This window comes from Carassius auratus, chromosome 9, assembly GCF_003368295.1.
Source record: "Carassius auratus strain Wakin chromosome 9, ASM336829v1, whole genome shotgun sequence".
Taxonomy (NCBI): domain Eukaryota; kingdom Metazoa; phylum Chordata; class Actinopteri; order Cypriniformes; family Cyprinidae; genus Carassius; species Carassius auratus.
Window position 1 is genome coordinate 13,097,872 of NC_039251.1, and position 20,206 is coordinate 13,118,077.

A 20,206-nucleotide genomic window follows, 5' to 3' on the forward strand; every position below is an offset into this window, starting at 1 on the left:
AAGATGAAAAGTCGCAATTACATTGTTTAGTTTTTTAATGGCACAAATAGCCTTCAATAAGAAACATTTATTTTAAATCGTGATAACATTTTACAATATTATGGTTTTTACTTTATATTTAATCAAATAAACGCAGCCTTGGTGAGCATAAGAGACTGAAAAACAACAACAACAACAACAAAACATTTAAAATCTTACCGACCACAATACATTTACCTCAGGCATAATGGTATATATTTTTTAATTGTTCTTGGAAACTTTACACTTATTCACCCTCATAGTCATGACTTTTAAAGAAATATTCTTTTTGACATAGCTTTTGCGGTCAAAAAATTCTGAATAGGACATGGAAACCTTAAATCTTTGAAGTACCTGTCCTGTACTAGCACTATACAGTGAAATGTATGTAAGGCTTGGTAGTGGAAGTCAAATCTTTCTTCTGAAGTATGCCTCACTGTCATTAAAGCCCCTGTATCTGTCATTTGTATCTCTATGAAATAAAGAACAGGAGATGAAACTGAATAATATTGCAGACACCTGCTCTTATTATAGTCTCGATCCTTCTCTTCATTTCCAAAGATAACATTCAGACGTACCTGAATAATTCATGCAAAAGCATGCATGTCACAAAGATTTTAACTAGTGCCACTAAACAATAGATACCATATTTCAGTGGTCATCAGGAGTCTCTAAAGCCGAGCTGCTATAAACATTTTCATCACACAAGCGACGCAAGTCAATCTAGATGTCTCACGTATTGTTTAACTCAAGAATAACAAACCACGACTTTGTCATGTGATTTACAATTTTCATTGTCTAGGACAATGAAAACGGAAATATCTATTTCCATTCCGCCTCTATCCAGATGAATTGTGTCTTGGTTATTTCAGATAAGCACAATTGATGGGTCCACCTGAATATAGCAGAGTTGTTAAATGAGAAACATAAATCTGCGTGCCAGTGTGCAGAATGCTCTTCATTGTTACCATGTCTCTTCCTCCTATTATTGATTGTCATAATGAATACTTGGATTCCGGCTTACTTTTATTACACCAATGCTGAATTTTGTCCTATGAATAAAACTAGCCAGCTCCATTAAGAAATCAATGGCAGGGTTTACTTGATATCGTAATTAGCGAGCTTTTATTATAACGGTGACGAGATAAAGTATGACACCATAGTTCTCTTTCATCAAGTTCAATATCATAAGAAACATTTCTTAGAAATTTTAAGAACTAATAATTTTTGCATGAATCTAACTACCATGAGAAATGTATTATCCTCAGTACACCCCACACAACGAATGTAAAGCATACACATACTGTATATAATAGAGATGCTTTTTCCTTCTTTTTAAATTCAATATTTTTATCTTCATCCAATATCTTTAACAGTAAACCTCACAGTAAACCCCACACCTGAACAGCTTTAAGATGAATTGGTACAGCAACTGTGAGCCAGATCCCATCAGCCAATATTGGCGCCTGACCTCGCTGATGTGGTTAAATGAGAGCAAATTCCCACAGCTATGTTCTAACATCTCATGGAAAATGTCCCAGAAGAGTGGAAGCTCTTTCTTGAGAGCAAACTCACTATCTATTCCCTTGATTTCGAAATTAAATGTAAAGCAAGCAACAATATAAACCTACCAACTAAAAGAGTTCATTTTTAATGCTTGAAAAAATGTTGATCCGATTTAATTTCAGGTAGGATAAGTGGTTAGATGCCTCCTGGGGCAAGATGACCCTCACCCCCAACCTTAATTTTTATCTCGACCATATGGTACAAAATCTCGGTACATTTGATGAATGTCTATGTTATTTTTAATTTGAACATTCCACATGAATATTGACATTTGTATCATATAGTCGGTTTAAGGTCAACTGATCAAATTTTGTGTCTCTGGAAAATAGTTATCTATGACTTTGTATTATTTTGAATCTCACATTTTTTGTGTGTCTGCTAATGAGGGATTTATGGATGTTAATGTTTTTAAACTAGAGGAGTAAAAAAAAAAAAAGCTTTAATTTAAAGTAAAAATATTAAATTAGACCTGGGTTATGTGGTTATGGCGAATTGTCACAGATGAATTATTCAATATTTATTGTAATTCATGGGGCTATTATTTAGAATTTCCATTAATTAAATGCGCATTTAGACATACTTGCTTTTCAGTAAAACCTACAGGGTAATTAAGGGAAATAATTCAATTTGCATTTGGTTGGTTAAATATATAAATATTCTTGGCCTCTTAGAAGTTTACATTTTGTGCTATAATAACTAAAATAGCAAATGTTCTATTTATTTTTTATAATTAAGAAACATTATCTGATGCATCATTCTTAAAGTGGCCAACATTTTACCACAGTCCTTTATGCAATATGCTTTACATTGTGTAATTGCAATTATAGAATTATTAGAAGTCTTGTACTTGATTTTAAAACATCTTCATATAAATTTTTTGTTCTTCTGTTCCAAGTAAAGAAATTACCACCCAAACACACGCTCATTTTGCAGATGTGTCCGTGTGTATTCAAAGGAAGTACATTAAACCCATGGAAATGATCAAGAATCATTGCTAATTCAAGAAATGCACACATGGGAAATAGGAAATGAAGGAGCTTTGCACTCAGCATGGAATCGTGTCTTCATTTGGAATTGGCTTTGTTACCTCATTAAAAGGATTTAAAGGATTTTACCCTGATAATGTCACCCTAGTTTAAGACTTATTGTCTTAAACACAATCCTGTACAAAAAAATTTGGGAATTATGTGCAGCATCAATGCCACGTGCATGCCGGAATAAATTACACATGGAAAGGTTTTGTAATGGCCACCCAGTATCATGGAAATGCATTCACTGCAGTCTTTGCATGCAGGTTTAAAATAGCTTCAAATGATAATTAACACGTGAATATTATCCTTGCTGACTTCACTGCTGCCAACACTGAGACCTGAACCCCCAGCTTCAACTTACTGATTCACATCTCAAACTGTCCAGCTTCTGTCTAAATACAAAGCAAGAAATGTCACTCAAACCAAAGCTAGAATTGAATGAAGCAGAGAATTATAGAGAGAAACAGCAATCCTTTTTGAAATGGAAATAAAATGTCTTTATTTTATATTGATTTGCTTTTTATATAAAAAGTACTTACATTTAATACATTTTTTTTCTTCCAAAATACAAGCAGCCAAACGACATATAAATCAAATACAAAATTATAAAATCTGTTGTATCTTAGTAGCATCCCATCTGAAAGTAACCTGTAACGTTTTTTAATTCACAATCTCTAAAATTCCCATGTAACATTAAGTTTGATCCATGGCATATCAAGAGCAATCTGTGACCTATACATGATATCTTGTCCTAGGTCTATTGTCTAACAGCGATGAAGTCAATTTTGTCAGCTTTAATTTGCTTAATGAAGCCGTTGTAGTTGTATTGCTGAGCTCAAATGTAGCTTTAAGCAGGCAAAGTAGCAGAAAAGTAGCTTTTTCTTCCACAGTCTTCTTTCAAACTACCAGACTGTAGTTTAATGACCATCAAACTGACATCAGCTCTGCAAAAATGTCGTCAAGCCATAGACCAGACTGCACTTGGTCAAGATTTCTTTTCAGAGCTTTCCCAGCAGCCACATGGTTGGTAGGGTTCATAAACATGGTTTATAATTGCAGCATTTATCTGGGTGGTGGAAATGAAAAATCACATCATGAAGCAAAAGTAAACAACACTGGACCGATATAAACTCAATTCTTCAATGAGAACTGACTGTAGTCAAGCAGTTGACTTGTGTAGCCCTATGTGGTGGAAGAAAGCGGGGAAAATAAAGAAGAAAATGTTACATGAATATAATAAAAACCCTTATAGTGGCACAAATATGGCATTTCTAGCATAATTAAATATGATAAATGAGGTTAATAGTATAAGGAAATGAAAATTTTCACAGTGTGATGTGAAGTAAACACTAGAAAGAAAAATAAAAAGGCAAAGCTGTCATGATGCCCAAAGGCAATGTACTTAAAATTTAGGAAGAAATGAACACACCAATTAAAAAGAAAGAAAGAAAGAAACAAACAAACAAAAAAAAAAACTAAATTCAGCTATTGTAGTTTTGTTAACTGTCCACAATGTGCAAATGAGCAGTTGTGTATCACATGTGCAGTACAACAAAAACGCTAAAAAAAATAAATGGACAAGTATATCTCCAAATATCGCAGTAGATATGAAGGCGTAATGCTGATGGTGCCAAGAAACCAAATATAAACAAGCTATCTGGAACCTGATAGGAAATAGAAAAATTGTTGTTTTCCTCGTGTTTTATACATTTTGTACATTTAAGTAAAAAAAGAGTACAAAGTGTAGTCAGGCTATGCGGCGGTTTCTCGAATCGTCCCCTCAAGTTTCTTTGGGAGTAGCTCTCTCCTTTCGTCAATGTTGATGACTGGTTTGCGACAGTTCTGACCATCGAGGTACATCTTCGCATACATCGGATTGGAGTAGTTCATTGGCTGTTTGGAGAGAGAATTGTGGAAAATTTAGATTTGTACTCTTAAAAAAAAAAGAAAAAACGGCAGAATTTAAAGGAAAGCATACATGAATAAACATAAATTGTTTTAAAATGAATAATTAATTAAAAAATACTACAAAAATTAAATAAGTTGAAAACAAGTTGTGCAAGATTTTTGAAAGTTGGTTCAAGGAGTTGCTTCCACTGCAGCAGGAGTCAAATATGGTTTCTGTAGCATCATTTGGATTGGTGCTTTGAAAAGCATATTTAATCATGCGTATAGTGACATGCTAATGTCAGCAAAGGATGATAAATATTGTATAACTGTCACTCACAACCCCATCAACCTTACCACCTGCATAAATCAACCACTAAAAACGAGGAAAAAAAAACAACAAACGGAAGTTGAGCTTAAAAGCCATGCAAATTCTATCACAATGACATGTGCAAACTGCACACAACAGATGCATGCAAAAATGTAATTTAGAATGACTGATACTCAAGTCAAATAATTGAGACAAATAAGCCCAAGGTGTTCACCTGTCCAGGTATTACTTCCTTAGGGACAGAGTGAATATTCAGCGTGCAAGGGTCACTGGATTTTACACACCAGCCCTGGAACACACACAGTTGCCCCAGCATGCAGTCGACATTTAGAACGTCATTGTCACTAAAACAACATCTATGTAAACGCTGCTGTTAAGACAAATTTTGACAGAAAAAATGTTCATAGCATGAAACAAACAGTCAGGACAAAGCAGTATTGTTACTGGCAATATAGCATTGTGTGTAAGAGGCATTAGACTTTAGAAACAGATGTCAGAGTTATTTCTGTGCAAGGGTAAAAAAAAATATCATGTTTGCAGCTTTAATGAGGCAAACTCTCAAGGTAAAAGAAATTGCAGGAGCAGTGAGTATTTTTCATTGGGTGGGAGGATGCAGGCAAAAGATAAAAGCCCCGATGTAAAGCTATAGTTAATATTACATATTTACAAGTGATTTATTCAACAGATATTTTTCAGGAGAGAACAGAAACATGTTCTTTCTGGATCTACCACACTGATCTTTATGGATCTACATTATCAACCTCAGAGATTTCTTGTATTACGGGTATTAAAAATGCCAAATACAAACCTTTTGGGGATCAAGTGTGAAATTTGGTTTGAGAAGGCTTCCGGCATCTGCGTGGTTGTCATGGTCCACCTCATACATGTTGTAGGATGGATTGCCTATCTCCACATTAATGCCTCCATTAGTTATGGGCTGCCGTTGTACACGTTTCCCCCTGCGACAGAGAAGCACTTGAAACAGCTGCATATGTCTGGAGAGACTGTTTGTTTTTATGGGCTGTGCATTTTTGAACATGCATTTTAAAATACAAAGTGGCTTATAACTAAGGCTGTCAAATTAACATGATTAAAACGACATTAAAAGGCAAATCAGGCTAAAAATAACAGCAGGAGGTGATGCAACAGAAAAATAATGCATCAGTCTGTATGCATATACAACATTACATTTTTTTTGTCTATTTTGTATATTTAATATTTTCATCATTATTTCAAACAAATGATTTCTCATATATAATAAATAATAAAATAAATTAAATTCAAGGTAAATAATATATATATATATATATATATATATATATATATATATATATATATATATATATATATATATATATATATATATATATATATATATATACACACACACACATATACAGGTGCTGGTCATATAATTAGAATATTATCAAAAACTTGATTTATTTCACTAATTCCATTCAAAAAGGGAAACTTGTATATTATATTCATTCATTACACACAGACTGATATATTTTAAATGTTTATTTCTTTTAATTTTGATGATTATAACTGATAACTAAAGAAAATCCCAAATTCAGTATCTCATAAAATTTTAAAAGGATTTTTAGAAATATTGGCCAACTAAAGAGTATGACAATGAAAAGTATGAGCATATACAGCACTCAATACTTAGTTGGGGCTCCTTTTGTCTGAATTACTGCAGCAATGCGGCACTGAATGGAGTCGATCAGTCTGTGAGACTGCTCAGGTGTTATTAGAGCCCAGGTTGCTCTGATAGTGGCCTTCAGCTCTTCTGCATTTTTGGATCTGGCATATCGCATCTTCTTCTTCCCAATACCCTATAGATTTTCTATGGGGTTAAGGTCAGGCGAGTTTGCTGGCGAACTAAGAACAGGGAAACCATGGTCCTTAAACACGGTACTGGTAGCTTTGGCACTGTGTGCAGGTGACAAGTCTTGTTGGAAAATGAAATCTGCATCTCCGTAAAGTTGGTCAGCAACAGGAAGCATGAAGTGCTCTTAAACTTCCTGGTATATGGCTGTGTTAACCTTGGACCTCAGAAAACATAGTGGACCAACAAACCATCACTGACTGTGGAAACTTTACACTGGACCTCAAGCAACATGGATTGTGTGCCTCTCCTTTCTTCCTCCAGAATCTGGGACACTGATATCCAAAGGAAATGCAAAATTTACTTTCATCAGAGAACATAACTTTGTCCAGTCCAGCAGTCCAGTCCTTTTTGAAGCGAGACCCTTCTGACGCTGTATGTTGTTCAAGAGTGGCTTGACACAAGGAATGCGACAGCTGAAACCCATGTCTTGCATACGTCTGTGCATAGTGGTTATTGTAGCCAGCTGCAGTCCACTCTTTGTGAATCTCCCCCACATTTATGAATGGGTTTGTTTCACAATCCTCTCCAGGATGCGGTTATCCCTATTGCTTGTACACTTTATTATATCACATCTTTTCCTTCCCTTCACATCTGTAATAATTACACTCTAAAAAACGCTGGGTTGTTTTTTCAACCCAACTGCTGGGTTGAGGCCGTTGGATAGGACTTTGGGATGTTTTAACCCAAGTTTGGGTTGAAAATAACTATCTTTTTTAACCCAGCGGGGGTGGGTTGAGGACGCGGACGTGAAGGAGAGCACGCACGTCACGTCAAAATCGTACGTCTCTCCAGTGCGAGCAGCCGCCATTTTCTCAGCGTGATAGAAGCGAGAAGCGAGTGAAAGACTATGGTAAGTAACGTTAAATATTCAAAATGTAAAGTTATCTTTTATTGTTTACCCGGTTGTATGAAAGGCGGAAGGTTTTATGAAAGGCGGAAACAAAGGAGCTTAACGTTATATCTAACGTTATATAAAAAAAAAACGGACGCGGTTTTCGCCTCGGACACGGAGGTCTTAACTGCCTCATGTAACGTTGATGTACTTTTAATATAACGTCTGTGAATGTATTTTGTCATATTTACATAAGATTTTACATTATCTGTTCTCTTTGAGGCGTTAACAGACGGTTATGGTCACGGTTACGCTCATGTGAATTTGTCTTTTTTTTTCGCGGTTAAACTGAATGTTTGTTTGTCTTCTAAAGGAAACGGCATTGTGTAGTAAAGACTAGCATAATTATTTTGAGGCTGTTGAAGTGGTAACTGTTAAAAGTATGTTTTACATGTAATGTTTCAGACTTGTCCAGCTCCTGTCTTCATTGTCCTCGCGCTGAGAGTTAAAGACACAGAAGCTGTTTGTGTGAGGAGTCACAGACCTGTGTGAGGATGAGGAGGAGGTGTTCTTCTGAAGAGAGGGACAGACGGTTTAAGGAGAGTAAACTTCAGAATAACATCGTTATCTTTATTTTTACTAAGACTAAAATAATGTTGTTGTTTTTTTAGATGTTGAAATCCAGAGACAAGATAACTTCATTCTTTTGAGACTGATGTAAGTTAAATTATTATAACTTTTTTTTTTTAGAAAATTTGTTTCTGTTGTGTCCTGCCTGTTAACTTCACATTTTGATGCAAAAACAGTGTGATTTTATATATGTATGTATGTATATGTTAATATTTTATTGAAACCATTGATGTCCCTCTTTGCAGAACTCAAACTAACTGGAGTTAAGGACACACAAGTCTGCTTGTGTGAGGAGGTGGTTTTCTCAGCTTCTTCTGAAGATAAGAGAGGGAAAGATCGTTTAAGGCAAGTAAACTTCATAATTTCATGTTATCAGTTGTTGTTTTTTTACTAAGAGTAAAATAATGTTTGTTTTTTTGTTTTTGTAGATGTTAAAAGCAAGAGACATGGGAGATCATCATTCCCTTGAGATTTTATGTAAGTTATTTTTAGAAAATAAATTTTTCTGTTGTCTCCTGCCAGTTTACTTCACATTTTGATGCAGCAACAGTGTGATTATGTGCTCATTTCATTAAGACCATTGATGTCTGTGTTTTTCATTGCAGAACTCAAACCAACTTTGGAGTTGTCTGATTTGGAGAGTCATTATTCTTGGTCTTCGCTCTTAGAGGTAAAGTTCACACAAAAAATAATTTACTTGCCCTCAAGTCATTCCAAACCTATAAGACTTTTGTCTGTCTTTACAACATAAATTAATATATTTTTAGTTTTCTCATAATATTTGTTAATCCATTTATAGTTTAGATAATCAGTATTTTCAAGCTTCATAAATATAGAGTTATTGTAGAAGTAAATTCTGATATTTATATATGAATACATCTTAAATTATATGATAGCAAACATGTATGTTCAAAATAAAATATTGGTCTCCCAGACCAGCAATGGAGGACACAAAAAGAGAATATAAAATATATTCATATGTTTTCCAAAAAATGAACAGAGTTTGTATGAGTCTGGAAAAACATGGGGAGAGTAAATTATAAACATTTTAATTATTTGGTGAACTAACGGTTTAAAGAGCAGCCCTCCACGTACGTGAATATTGTGAGGTATGTGAATGTCATGTCTGTTTTAATGTTTCAGTAAAGAAGCTTTCTGAAAGCAATATTTATTCAAACAATCTCGCATGTCCTCACACTAGTGCTGCCATTATAGACTTCTGGAGCGCTGTGGTGGACTGAGACATTAAACAACCGCACAAAGTGTTGAAACTTTAAAACCGATTATTTACCTATCCTTACGGATGTGAATACACCTCTACCTGAAAATCGATAGTTTAATTAAATGTTTAATTTTTTCAAATGTGTTTCTCTTAGGCCACTGATGAAGAGCAGGCGGTGACTGGGATGAATCCTGGTCAGAGAGGAGAATCTTCTTTCCCCTAAACAGCAGTGGTTTTAAAGGAGGACGCTGCCCTGGATGATGTAGAAGATGTCAGATGCTGTGCTGATGGGGTTTCTTCATGATTACATCAGTTATGCTAAAGAGATAATGAAAATTGACTGTGATGCATGATCTGTATTCATGGACTATGAAACAAACTGTAAGTGTATAATTTGTTAAAAAAAAAAGTTAAATGCTTTTTCTGTGTTGTTTAGTAGAAAAGTTTACACTCTGTCATTCATACACCTGCTCACATTCTTTCTCACACACACACACACACATGCGTCTGTTAAAGGTTATAATATCAAAGTTAATGTTGTGATTTATTTGTGTACTGTCATGCCAGAATAGTTGGAAAAAAAACCTAATTGTAAATTTATTGTATGTGTTTTTGTATATTTTTATACAATATATACAATTGAACAAAGTCCAATTTGATCTTAAGTTATATTCATCAAATGTTCAATGCTTTGTTTATGAACTCTGTAGCTGTTAATGCCATCCTTTTCTGCATTTCTTCTAACATGTTACTTTTTGACTTTTCTCTTGTTTTTAATAAATATTTTCCTTTTGGTAATTATTATTTGTGTGTAAAAGTGATATTTAAAATGAACAACATTTGTAGGTTTAATGCCTAGCTCAATTTGGGTTAATTTTAACGTAGAAATGCATTGTTTCCCCACATGGCTGCACTCTGCGAGTTTATTTTCTGCCAGCAGGAGGCGCTAAGAGCGGGAGAGGTAGGTTTCTCCGGTAACGGCTGCAGAGCGGTACTGAGCTCACAAACGCTGCCTTATCAAGCGCATGCGAAATGATATCGAACATTTTCTAAATACAGTAGTTTTCCTTCTGAAATACAGTGATAAAAAAAACACCCGCTCTGTTTTTTAAACCCTGCAATATAGTCATTTTAAACCATAAAAAAGGCAACCCAGCAGGCTGGGTTAAATATGATAACCCAACTGGTTGGGTTAAAACAACCCAGCGCTGGGTTCGTCCCTTTTTGACCCAGCGCTGGGTTGTCAAAATAACCCAAATTGGGTTGTTTTCAACCCAGCAGTTTTTAGAGTGTAGCTTGGACACAGAGTTCTGTGAACAGCCAGCCTCTTTTGCTATGAACTTTTGTGTCTTGCCCTCCTTGTTCAAGGTGTCAATGGTCCTCTTTTGGACAACTGTTAACTCAGCAGTCTTCCCCATGATTGTGTAGCCTACATAACTAAAATCAGAGACCATTTAAAGGCTTTGCAGGTGTTTTGAGTTAATTAGCTTATAAGAGTGTGGCACCAGGTGTCTTCAATATTGAACCTTTTCACAATATTCTAATTTTCTGAGATACTGAATTTGGAATTTTCCTTAGTTGTCAGTTATAAACATCAAAATTAAAAGAAATAAACATTTGAAATATATCAGCCTGTGTTAAATGAATGAATATAATATACAAGTTTCACTTTTTGAATAGAATTAGTGAAATAAATCAACGTTTTACGATATTCTAATTATATGACCAGCATATATATACACATACACATATATATATATATATATATACATACACATATATATACACGTCAACATAAATTTATTATGATATAAATCAATTTATGGCACAAAAAAGTTCCAAAAAGTACCTTTGTCGTCTCCTGCAGATGCATACACCTGTAACCACCGTAGCAATCAAAATGACCAGCAGGACCAATGGCACAATGATAGCTATACTTCCTGTTTCACACAAGAAAAAAGCCAGAGGCAAAAGCCACTATTAAGTCTATTTCCCCAGGTGTCTATGCAGGTGGAACAGGAAATTATTAGATACTCCATCAAAGCGAAATTAAATAAACACTGCTGCAGCTGAAAAGATATTAAACCAATATTTAACACGAAGCCCAGATGTATATTCAGATGTCGTTTGACTGATGAAATAACGTATCTTTTCATTTTAATAATTCAAGGACTGAATCCTTATTAAATTAGTAGGGTAGAGCTCTTTATAAAGTGTGAAAGCTCTCTTCATTGCTCACCTCCAGCTGTGTTATCAGAGCGGCTGCTCTTGGGGGCCGGCCTCTCGCACTGCGTCCCTGACCAATTAGCTGAGCATCTAATTTAAAACAACAGAGTCAAAACAAACAGAAGGCAAGTCAGAAAAATGAACAAATGGCTGACATTTTCAAATTAAAAAGAGTTTTACAGGTGAGTTTAAACAGACACAGGCCTAAATTCTAATTAAAGGAATAGTTCACCCAATAATATAACTCATAATTTCAAAATGTCCTCATTTACTCATACAAAGCCTTAAAGGGTTATTTCACCCAAAAATGTACGAATCAATTAGAGTTACATTAAACATTTTCTTTGCTCCAACTTTCCAACCTTTATAATGGCATGGGTGGATGTTTTGTTCAGCAGTTCAAAAGTAGTCAAATAAAGTGCATCCATCCATTTTAAAACATGCCTCACATGGCTCGGTAGGTGAATAAAGGCCCTAACCCTCCTGTAGCAAATCAATGTGTTTATGTAAGAAAAATATCCATATTTAAAATTTCTTTCACGTCTCTTAACTCTTGTAAGCAGAAGCCATTCGCTGCGGATGACGTTCAGAAGTTACACAGAACTGTTTATATTGTTTTTTTATATGTTTTTTTTTTTTTTTTTACAAAATAACATCGATTCGCTACAGGAGGCCATTAGTCACCTCCGGAGCTATGTGAGGCACATTTTAGTATGGAAAGATGCGCTTTATTTGACTACTTTTGGACTGTTGAACAAAAACACCCACCCATGCCATTATAAAGCTTGGAAGAGCAAGGAAAAATATTTTAATATGACTCTGATTGGATTTGTTTGAAAGAAGAAAATTATATACACCTAGCTTGCCTTGAGGGTGAGTGAAACATGGGCATAACATTTTTGGGTGAACAAACACTTTAATACAAAACAAAACCAATATACATAACATATAATATTAAAATAATAAAACATACCGATTTAAAATATAAATGCAGTCTTGGTGCTTTTAAATTATTGTATAATGTTTTTATTTTTAACTTTTATACATTTATTTGTCAGCTTTAGGTGGACTATCACTTTAAGCATAGGCAAACATGCAAACAAACTGAAGACACTCATTAGATGATGAGCAGTAAAGCAGAAAGAAAGTCAAGAATCATCTTATTTGTAATTGGAAGCGGTCCAGCGGGGGTCATGTTTATGATTAAACAGATGTTTGATGTTTGTTTATCAGCGGATGATATGAGGGTGAAGACTGGATCATTCACATTAAAACCGTACACTATTTTACAGACATTGCGGACATTTTTTTATTATTTAACTGTATATTAACTCCTCCCTAAGTTGAGACTGTACAGGATTTTAGACAAATTAAACAGACAAAAAGTATACAGATCCCAAACAAATGCAGAACAAATGAGAGAATCAAATATGTGTGGAGAGTTTGCACAGTATGGGATGTGTGTTCTCCAGGATCATGCTGTAGGATCATGGGAAGTGGACAGTGGGAAAGCAAGGACGTTAAATCAACTGGATGGATGGAGTCTGGTGGAGATGAGGCAGCTGAATCAGGTGAACAGTGGGACCTACTTGCATCGAGGTTTGTTAAGGGCAGTTATTGTGCATATTCCTTCATTCTGACAGTAGTAATCGCAGGGATTGGCCAGCTCATCGCAACGCTGGTTCTTGAACCCTGCCGTGCAGCTGCAAGACATCGCAGTGACGTGAGCACAGTGAGAAGTGAAATTAGAGCGAAGAACTGAGAAGAAATATGCATGATCTGTAGAGTAGCAGCAAGTATCTGGTCTCTATTTCTTACTTATATTTTCAGGATCCGTTGTGTTTTATGACCATTAAATTAAATGAGCTATAATGCTTTTCAAAAATATTCACTCCAGGGGTTCTAGGATTCAAGGTTCCCACACCCATGAATTTCCATGACTTTTCAATGATCTGTTCATGTTTACTGTAAAGGATTGCTGGGTGGCATTTAAGTTCTATATGTCTGAAGACTATTAATAGACAGACTGATGCCATCACATTTTTTCTCTACATATGAGCAAGGTCTAGCTGATCAAATATTTGAGAACATATTCACTAAAGAAACTTTCTCAGATTTTTGTAATTTTCATGACTGTACAGTATAATGACCAAAAACCCTTACAACCCCTAATGATTCAGGAGTTTATGATTTCACTGGAATGGAGAATGAGCCGAAGAAGAGCGATAGAGAAGTGAAGTCTTAGCCTGGGCCAATCTCAGGTTTTGATGCTGACAGATGAGTTAATCGCAGAAATCAAGATAGGACAGTGATAAAATTGGACGTCTCAAAACCATCTTCAAAATAAAGTTGTTTTATTCAGTGTAGACCCAATAAACTGTAAGAGAAATGATAATGTTTATGATTTCCCATACTTTTATTCCCATAATTTAATAAGAAATCATCTGATTGTATTCTGGAGAATATTCTGTGTTGAAACATGCTTTGTTATGTTTCCTTCATGTCAGAGCATCTTAAAGGTATATAGGTGTGCTTTAAAGGAAAGAACTGTTCCTTTGCAAATATATATATATGACTCTAGGATATGATAAATTATATTCATTTTAGGTCAACTATCATGACTTCTTGCCAGATACAGATCCATCATTCCATACATTTCCTGTGACTCAGTTTTATGAATTTTGTCGCAATCTGTGTTTGTAGCTAATAAAATCTGATGGGAAGGAAACGATTGATAACTGTAAATATCTTGCACAGGACAAGATGGACACGAGGTGCAAACTGTACATGAAATCATGTCTCTTTAACAATTTATTTGGGTCTTTACAAATGCACACAACACAGTAATAGCAAATCAAGAAAACAGGACCATATGATCCACAGAGATTTGAAAGCAGGGTTTAACAGTATGAGCATTTCACTGGCATTTAACACTGGCAATTAAAAATTATTGTGGAAATTTAAGAGTGCACTGGTGTACATAACCTTCCACACTCAATTTGCAATTCATTGATTATAATGGGAGTGATTTAGTTTTGCATTAGGCTGCTGCAGCTTATTCAGCGTATATTATATGCTGAACGTCAAATATTAATAAAAACAACATGTAGACAACTGGAAATTTAAATAAAAATGTTAGAACTAAAACCAAGAAGAAATACAACAGAAGCTATGGTACTGAAACTGCTTTTCAGGCCTTGTCAGCATTTTATACTGTATCTCATATATATATATATATATATATATATATATATATATATATATATATATATATATATATATATATATATATATATATATATATATATATATATATATATATATATATATATATTGTCACACCTGGACTCATTTAGTGTGTTTTTGCCCGTGACCCAGTTTCTGTCTTTCCGTGTTTTGGTTTGATTAGTTCCCAGGTGTGTCTATTCTCTTCCTCATGTGTGTTAATTTAGTGATTCCATCCACCTGTGTTTCCCCATTATCCGCTGTACATAAGCCTTGTGCTTTCAGTTCTGTTTTGTTGGGTCTCTTCATTTGCTACTAACGTGTGCCTACCTCTGTGCTCCATGTTGGATATCTCCTGTGTTGGATATAATAAAAGCCTTATTTCGTTTATCCTCAGCTCCGTGTTCCTTCAGGCAGCGAAAACCGTGACAGAAGACCCGACCCAAAAAAGAAAGTTTAAAACCGCGTGTCTTTCCCTCCGTTTTTTTTTTCTTTTTTTCACAGTCTTTTCTTTTCTTAGTTTCTACGGATCCCCTCTATCGTCCCGAATTCCTCATCCTCCTGCTGAAGCAGGAAGGACGTTCTCTCGAGGACCATACCAGACAGTTTCTTCTATTAGCTAATGCCACCAGCTACCCAGACGACGCGCTCTGCACCTTCTACAACACCAGCCTGAACTCCAAGTGCAGAGCGTTGTCGCCCGAAGATGGTCCTCGGGAGGATTTCGCCGCATACGTGGAGTGGACTCTGGCGAGAAATGGCTCATCTTTCACCGTCAGCCCCATAGAGGATCTCGCCAGTCCCACTCCCTACCCAGAGACCAGCCAGCCACCAACTCGCTACACGGAGCCAGAGCCCAACGCAGCCGCAGAGCCCGAGCAATCCATTGACAGGGAACAGGATCTCGAGAGCGTGACTGACCAGGTGTGTGAGCCGGCCACACCGTGCATCGTGGGAGTCCTCGTGGAGATCGAGGGCGTGGAGGAAAGCCCTGCCCACACTCCTGCGACTGAGGGTGAGCTGTATGCAGTCTCTGAAAGTTATATGGAGCAAGTTCTGGATCTGATGGACTGGTCTATGGAGGTAATCCCTAATATTCCTGTTTCTCCGCTGGTTCCGTCCAGCCCTGACTCCCCTGTATACCCTCTCAGTCTCCCACTCCTACCTCCTCCAGTCATTTCCTCTGCTCCATTTCCGCTGGTTCCATCCAGCCATGAGTTTCCTGTTTCTCCGCTGGTTCCGCCCAGCTCTGAATCTTCTGTGTCTCCGCTGGTTCCGCCCAGCTCTGAATCTTCTGTCTCTCCGCTGGTTCTGCCCAGCTCTGAATCTTCTGTGTCTCCGCTGGTTCCGCCCAGCTCTGAATCTTCTGTGTCTCCGCTGGTTCCGCCCAGCTCTGAATCTTCTGTCTCTCCGCTGGTTCCGCCCAGCCCTGTATCTTCTGTGTTCCCTCCCGGCCTCCCTCTCCCACCTCCTCCAGGACCTGCTGGTCCCTCTGCTCCACTTTCGCTGGTTCCGTCCAGTCCTGATCCTCCTGTCCTTCCTCCCATCCTTCTCCTCTCTCCTCCTCCTAGACCAGCCAGTTCCTCGTCATCCCTGCTGGTGCCAGTCAGTCCTGCAGCTCACCCTCAGTCCGCGCCATCGGGGTGCGGTGGTTTGCCGCTGGACTGCCAGTCTCCAGCTCCGCCTTGGCGTGTTAAGGCCCTGTCTCCGCCTCCAGCCTCCGAGCCCTGGACTCCTCCTCGGTCCTTCGACCCAGCGGCTCCGCCTTGGCTCTTAGCTCCCTCGTCTCCACCGTGGCCTGTCATCCCACCTGCTCCACCGGGCTCCCTCGTCCCTCCGGCTCCACCTTGGTCAGTCGTCGACCATCCGCCGCCTCGGGACTCCACTCCTCCGGTTCCACCTCGTCTTTCCATCCCTCCGGCTCTGTCAGGCTCCTCCTTCCCTCCAGTTCCACCTCCATCCTCGGTCACTCCGGCTCCACAGCGGTCTGCCAGGACCCCGCCTCCGCCTTGGTCGCCTGAGCCTTCTGCTCCACCTAGGCCCTCCGGAACCTCGATGTCCCCCTGGCTCTGCGGCTGTGCTGCTCCATCTTGGGCTCCTCACCCACCGGTGCAGTCTCCGCCTGTCGGCCCCCTGGTGTCGTCGACCCTTCCTTCACCATGGCTCCTCCCGCCGTCGACTCCACCTTGGATCTCCGTCCTGGCTGGTCTCTGGTGGACCATCTGGCTCCTCCTGCTCCTGTCTCCTCCCTGGCTCCTTCCTCCGTCTCCTCCCTGGCTCCTCCTTCTGTGGTCCCTGTCTGCTGGCCCCCTCCTGGGAGTCCGTCCTCCACCGGAACCTCCTCCCAAGTTCCCACCCACGCCTCCCCCTGTTGTTTCTACGGTGCGAGGACGCACCTACCGGGAGGGGGGAGTACTGTCACACCTGGACTCATTTAGTGTGTTTTTGCCCGTGACCCAGTTTCTGTCTTTCCGTGTTTTGGTTTGATTAGTTCCCAGGTGTGTCTATTCTCTTCCTCATGTGTGTTAATTTAGTGATTCCATCCACCTGTGTTTCCCCATTATCCGCTGTACATAAGCCTTGTCCTTTCAGTTCTGTTTTGTCGGGTCTCTTCATTTGCTACTAACGTGTGCCTACCTCTGTGCTCCATGTTGGATATCTCCTGTGTTGGATATAATAAAAGCCTTATTTCGTTTATCCTCAGCTCCGTGTTCCTTCAGGCAGCGAAAACCGTGACATATATATATACACTGTATTGTGATGAATAAATATATTAATACATATTTAAAGTATTACTTAAAAAATGTACAAACAATGTAAATATGGAGCCCTAGAGTAAAGTTGTTAAAGTCTTTTTATGTCCTAAATATTTTAGAATATTACAGAAATCTCTAAAATCAAAGTGTGAGGGACACATGAATATTTTTTTTTTCCCTGCTGGTCATATCTGAAAGCTTCGTGGCCTTACTACTTCTAAACACATGGTGTCCTGCCTTCACCTGTTCCTGATCTCGCAAAGGAAAAGCAAATTTATTCTTGACAAAACAACAAATCATCAGGGTTTCAAAATGTATCCATTCTTGCCTGCCAAACCAAACAAATCAGGATTCCAGCTGTTCTCAGGATGGCGTCCCCGTATACACAAGTCCACAGGGTGGACATCCTGTCAGTGTGAGCCTAACCTCGTCTTTATCAAAGAAAAAAAAAAAACAACTGCTGCACCTGACGACAAAACCAAGGATGACAGCTCAAAAAACATTCAGGATTTTACAGTTTTAATCAGACTTCCCACACATAGAGGACCCTTTTATGTGATTTGTGGCCTGAATCAACAGTCAGTAATTTCAGCTTTATGTTTAGTATTTCATTAGTGATCATTGATATAAAAATTATACACCCTTAAACTTTATATTATCAAAAGATTAATGTATTTTCTATTTCAAAAAATGATATTAAATTTTCTATTAATCAAAGATTAATAATTCATAAGAGTGGTTACTTGAGCATCAACTCAATACATGATTTGTGAGTGATAATGTGATGCTAAAGACAGGAGTAATGGCCGTTAAAATTCAGCTTTGCCACCAAAGGAATAAATCACATTTTTAGATATTAAACAGAAAAAAGTTTTTTTTTAAATTGAAATAATATGCCACAATATTACTGTTTTACTGTATTTCTGATCAAATAAATGCAGCCTTTGTGAGCATGTAATATTTATTTCAGATAAAAAAATAAAAAATAATAAAAAAAACTGGCTCCAAACTTTTGAATAGTAGTTTATTAAATCCACACTTTACTTCAGCAATATTAACAACAAAAAGGCATACTGAAGAAATAGCTTTGAGGCTTGATGTAATTAGATTTTTAACCAAAATGTAGGCTTTTAGCCACACAAGAGCTTGCCCTCATTATTTCTCTGTGCTTTTTAAGTCTGTCAAACTAATTGCCAGTGTAGAGCCCCCCACTGAGGTAATTTTGGGCCCCATTGATGGCAAACCTATGAGTCCCTGACATCTGTACAACCTTTCTAAATGAATGGTAAGACTTCCATGGTTATGTGCTCTGTGGGCCTAATAGCTGAGTATTGGAATGTGGACAAAAGGAGGCACTTAGTCATTCTTACTGGCAGAAGGGAAGGCTGGTGTCGGGGTCCAGATGACAGGTGCCTCCGTTATAGCAGTACCCATCACACAACTGGCAGCTTGAGGCGATTCGACCACTGGTACAGCTAGCAGAATGACAATAAATTGGAAAAGCTAAAAATGTGGCATAAACTGAGGAGTCATTTCTGTGTGAACTTAATAAATAATAAGTTCTATAAATTAGGCTTTATATTACTTTGAGCTACTTAAATGTCACTGGAGTTACTGGAACTTCATTGTCTTGAATAGAATTATTTTTTCCTGAATGCATAGAAATAAATGGCATAAAATCCATTTTGTACTTAATTTGCATTAGATGATGAATGACTTTCAAAGGTTAAGTGTGTAATTTCAGTACCAATTCAATCGCCACATAGAAATGCAAAAATAATAACTGTATGCAAATATGCTTGCAATATTAATATATATGTATATCTATATATATATATATATTCAATTGCAATAATATTTTATTACTGGTTTTACTGTATTTTTTGATTGATTAAATTTGCTTTAGATGTAGAATTATTTTAAAGGTGAAGTGTGTATTTTCTGTACTAGTTAAATTACCAAACAGAACTGTACAAACAATGACTGTATTCAAACATGTTTGCAATATTAAAATAGCAAACAGTTATTTGAGATTGGAATAATATTTCACTTTACTGCTGCTTTTACTGCATTTTTGATCATATATATAAAATATATGAATTAGGCGTTGAATCATTCTCAGCTACTTACAATTACTATTCTGAATAGAAATATACATCTGCACAACATTAGTTCTGTACTTAATTTGCTTCAGATTGAAAATATTTTTTTTTATGTGAAGTGTTTAATAATACAATGCAATAAAACCACTAAACTGAACTGTAAAAAATAACAACTATTTTCAAATATGTTTGCCATCACATAAATCATTTTCAGAGACATTAAAAGCAACTAACTTGCAAGCCACATCTCCTGTATCTCCATTAATAATACATGGTGCTCCATGGCACCGCAGGCACTTGTCGACATCACACTTGATGCCTTCATAGCGAGGCGGACACACGCATTCAACGTGTCCGGAGCTGGACAGTGTGCAGGCCTGGGAATGGACGCAGTGGTGATGACATATGTCTGTCAGGAAAAAAACAAGATATGTCCTTAATTAAGATATGAGGGCACATTTCTCTCATATTATGTTCAAGTTTAAT

General features: G+C 37.3%; 1 pseudogene; it reads right to left on the reverse strand.

The window, feature by feature from the left end:
* Positions 1-3,178: 3,178 nt before the first annotated feature.
* Positions 3,179-20,206, reverse strand: part of LOC113108037 (low-density lipoprotein receptor-related protein 1B-like) — a 109,074-nt pseudogene continuing 92,046 nt past the window's right edge.